Genomic DNA, 5,118 nt, shown 5'->3' on the forward strand with positions numbered 1-5,118 from the left:
TCAGCTTGTCTTGAGGAGACTCGGTATCCAGATCAAGACAAGACTTACCTGTGGCACCTGTGCTTCTACAGACCTTTATGTTCCTTAGCTGACTCCAGAACAATGAGGAAAAAGATGTTTAAATTACCAGGGAGAGGGCTGAGACAAACTCTCCCCACACTTCTGGCTAAGGGAGGAGCCTTCATGGGCTGATTGGTCAATTTCTAACTGCTCTTTGGGGAGTAGTGTGTCTGGGAGCCAGAGAGGCTGAACCACAGGGGATCACAGGGGACAGTGTCCCTGATGTCAAGGATACCTGGGACTTCTTTCTTCTCATGATCAAGGTTCCAGCCAGGGGGCAGGATTTATTTAATTTCATTTTGAAAGGATTTCAGACTCACAGAAAGGTTGTTAAAAAATGATACAAATAATTACTGTATACCATTCACTTAGACTGAAAGTTAACATTTGGCTGTTTTTGCTTTACCAGTAGTAGTGACAGTGTGCATCTACGATTCAGGCTTCAGATCTTTGACAGGTATACCATAGTGCATTCATGAGAAGGAAATATGATATCAATTTTTCCAATTGCTGGTGATGTTAACCTTGTTCAGTTGGCTAAGATTGTATTCACCAATTTCTCCATAGTGAAATTAATATTCATACCTTTTTAATCAATAAATATCACTTGGGTAGGTATTCTAAGACTATAGAAAATACTGTTTCTTATTAAAATTTCATGCACTGTATTTAATGACCATCATTGATTCTTGGCTGAAACAATTACTGTGATTGTGGTGGCCAAAGGATGATTTTTCTAAGGTCATCTTTCCTTCCACATTCATTAGTCAGATTCTCCTGTGAGAAGAAAGTTTCCCATCTCCCCACTTGGTTATTTCTTCATTGATTCATCGATATCTTGATGGACTCATGGATTCTTATTTATTCTGAGTCATACTCTATTGCTGTTGTTAGTCATTTGAAGGTCAAATAGTATCAGATTTGCTGGTGGAAGCCCCTTACAGCTGTCTCCCGTGGCCCCACGATACAGTGAGCAGCTCTTTCCTTTCTGGCTCAGCAAAGCTTTTCAGGCTCATCTTGTCATTTCCTGCCCCTGCCTCAAAGTAAACCATCATAATAAGGAACTTTGGTTTATTTTACCTGAGAATGGTATTTAATAAGCAAACTAAACGTTAGATGTGTTCAGTGCCGCTAAGGCATCTTGATGACCTCACCTAATGGAGCTAGGAAATATAATTTTAAAATATACACACCATCACAATTACTTGTCATCTGGTGGTTTCTGACTCCTGACGACCCAACATGTGTCAGAGGACAACTGTGCTCCAAAAGTTTTCCTTTTTTATTGCTTTGTTATTATCGTCATTAAGAATACATACAACAAAATATACACCAATTCAACACTTTGTACACGTACAAGTCAGTGACTTTCTCTAAGTTGTGTAACCATTCTTACACTCGTTTTCTGAGTTGTTCTTCCTCCATTAACATAAACTCACTGCCCCCTAAACTGTCCATCTAATCTTTTGAGTTACTGTTGTCAGTTTGATCCCATACAGACAGCATTTAAAACAGCATAATGCTCAAAGTAAACAGCAGTATTGTTAAGCTAAACTACTACTTGGTCTTAAGAAGACTTCAGGGATTTTGGTTTGAAGTTTTAAAGATTATCTCAGGGCAACAGTTTCAGGGATTTATCTACCCTCTGTGCTCCAGAAAGTGTGGAGTCCATGAGAATCTGAAATTCAATTCTGCATTTTCCTGCTTTTGATCAGGATTCTTCTACAGAGTCTTTGATCAAAATGTTCAATAACAGTAGCCAGGCACCATTCAATTCTGATCTCATGGCAAAGGGGGTAGTTAGTTGTTTGTGGGCATGATGAACCACACAAATCCATTTCCTCCTCCTGTTACAGATTCTCCTTCCATTTTACCCAGGGGAATAGAGATGAATTATTGTGCCTTGGATGGTGCTTGCAAGCCTTTAAGGCCCCAGGCACTGCGCAACACACTACAAGGTAAAACAGAAGCACTACATTCATTATTATGCCAGCTGGGCTGTCCCATGAAACCATTGTCCTTAATGAAGAAACTTAATGATCCAAACGAAGAACCCAAACCCCATAAGGTGTTTGCTGTACATAAGCAGCCTCAGCAGCTACTCTTGTGTGTGTGTGTGTGTGTGTGTGTGTGTGTGTGGGATTGTTGTAAATGTATATATCACACAGCTTTTGCCAGTACAACTTCTTACATGTACAACTGTTCCATAGGTTTTCAATGACTAATTATTTGGAAGTAAATCACCAAGCCTTTTTTCTTAAGCATCTTTAGATACATTCAAACTTCCAAACTAACAGTTAGCAGCCAAGTACATTAACTGTTTATACCACTGAGAGACTCCAAAGTAGAAATTAATAAACTTGTAAGAATGGTTACCCATAGGCCTGAGTCAAGAATAGAGTGGAAAGGATGTGGGATTAGAACAGACATTTATATATATATATATATAAATCTCCTCCTGTTTATATGAAAAACTAGGAGTTCAATCTATTCTCTCCAATTTCATTTGACACAAAAAGTTCCTTCTGCACTTTCCCTATTCCATATATGATATACTTTGATCTGATAGCACACTATTTTTACTTATTGGCTGAACACTAGAATATATGTGAAATAATTTCAGAAATTTTGAACACTCAACACTGTGGATGACAACCCTATTAACTGCAGTTCAATATCTGTTTATTTTTTCTTTATTACAATGGTATGCACACACAAAACTATGTTCCAGAATTACTTTGGTTAGCTTTTTTTTTTCCCCTCAGTCTGAAGATGTTATTCATGTGAAATATAATTCAATTCATTTGGTTTCTTTTATTCCACTTTGCATCATTGCCCATCCTCATTTATTTATTGATTGATTGATTGATTTTAGTAAATAAAAGATAACATGATCACAACTATATACAAAGAGGTATACTCATCTCCCCATCTTCCACCCCATTCTCACCCACCCCTGCAGACAACCAATCTCATGAGTTTATAATTTATTTGTCCTGTTTTGGGTTTTTGTTTGTTTGTTTTCTCAAATAAACAGATACGTGTATATTATCAGCTGGAGCATCCTAGTTCTCTCCTCCAAGAGATCTCTTACCCTCCTGCAACCTATCCTAGGTTTGTTCACATGGTGGTCTCAAAGTTGCAAAAGCAGCAAGAACAGGGTCTGTTTAAGGGTGGGACAATGTCACCACTGTAACTAGGATATTACCCAAAGCAGACACAAGACCTACCTAGATTCAAGGGATGGGGAAGTAGATGCCACATTTGAAAGGAGAAGATACAATCTTACCACAGTCACTACGACAACTTTGCAAGGAGACATCACTGGCAGCCTCACAAGGAGAACAAAAACCATGAATGGGTAACTGTCACTTGGCAAAAATAACCACTCTTTTGTAAAGTATCCCCAGAGCCAATTTCATGTCTCTGTTCCTCAGGCTGTAGATGAATGGGTTCAGCATGGGGGTCACCACTGTGTACATGACTGAAGCAATTATGTCCTTGATTTTCAAATTGTTTGATGAAGGAAAGAAGTAAATAATTGCAACAGTCCCATAGTACAGAAAAACCACAAAGAGGTGGGAATCACAGGTGGACAAGACTTTGCAGATCCTCTTGATGGAAGGGGCCTTCAGGATGGTGGCCCCAATGCTCACATAAGAACCAAAAATAGCACTTAGTGACAGGAGGGCAACCAGTCCCCCTCAGTGAAGATAACTAGCTCATTGAGGGAGGTGTCTGAACAGGTCAGCATCAGGAGGGCCCTGAGGTCACAGAAGAAGTTGGGGATAGTGTTGTCAGCACAGAAGGACAAGTGGGACAGAAGAAGGTGTGTAACAGGGCATGGACACAAGAGAGGAACCAGGACACAGTCACCAATGAGATGCACAGTTCATCCCTCATGGTCGTGGTATAGTGGAGGGGATGACAGATGGCCACAAATCTGTCATATGCCATCACTGCAAGAAGGAAATTATCAAGACAAACAAAAAATAGGAAAAAATATGTATTTTGATATGTAATTTCAGGTTCTTTTAGTGGAGAATGGTGTTTAATAAGTGTTCTGGTTAACTAGTGCTGCTCTAACACAAATATATACCACAAATGGGATACTTGAACAAACAGGAGTTCATTCTCTCACAGTTTGGAGGCTTTAAGTCCAAGTTCAAAGTGCCAGGCCCTAGGGGCTGTGTGAAAGCCCTTTGACCTTGGGCTTTAGCTCTTCCTCTTGCTCCCAGCCCACTGAAGCTGGAGGCATCTCTTTACTCAAGTAGCTACTGGCTGTTGAAGCTAACAAGCCCAAAGTCAACAAATAAAATGGCACAGTCTCAATGATACCAAACCACATGGCAGACCATTAATTCAAGTCCATTGTAAGTCCCAAGGTTGGTGGAACATGGCAGGCTGCTGAACAACAACAAGAGCTACATGCCGGGCCCACATGTGCCACAAGCTGGAGACAATTCCCAAAGCTGTTTCTTATATATGGGAAGCAGATCACATACACAAAGCTGCTCCAATAGATTCCACCATGGAGTTAATTACCAATCTCCCCCTGGGGAATAACTACATTCAGCTGCCCAACCACTCAACCAGGCCCAGCCAAGTTGACACACAAACGTAACCACCACAATAAGCAAATTAAGTATTAGATGTACTAAGTGCTGCTAAGACTTCTTAACCATCTCACCTAGTGGAGCCAGGAAATACATATATTATTAAACACATACACACACCATTAGGACAACTGCTCATTGAGTATTCCAAATCGTGGTGATCCCACAGGGTCAGAGTAGAACTATATTGCATATGTTTTCTGTTTTTAATTTTACTTGTTTTGTGCTGGGAATACACACAGCAAAATATATACCAATTCAACAGTTTCTACATGTACAAGTCAGTGGCTGCAGTGGAGTAAATTACTTAGTGTGGCTTTTCTACCCATAAGTCTTTGTAAACTCCAAGGTGGGATTTTCTATGAGCAACTGAGGAGCTCCTGATTGCTGAAGTTGTCCACCTGGAGTATTTCTGTTGGGAGTGGCACAAAACAATGTTCTG

At 40.0% G+C, this 5,118-nt stretch overlaps 1 pseudogene; it reads right to left on the bottom strand.

Annotated features, from left to right (window-relative positions):
• Positions 1–3,428: 3,428 nt before the first annotated feature.
• LOC103193507 overlaps positions 3,429–5,118 on the bottom strand; it is a 3,317-nt pseudogene continuing 1,627 nt past the window's right edge.

Source organism: Orycteropus afer, unplaced genomic scaffold, assembly GCF_000298275.1.
Source record: "Orycteropus afer afer isolate SDZICR_OR568_19922 unplaced genomic scaffold, OryAfe1.0 scaffold00037, whole genome shotgun sequence".
NCBI lineage: Eukaryota > Metazoa > Chordata > Mammalia > Tubulidentata > Orycteropodidae > Orycteropus > Orycteropus afer.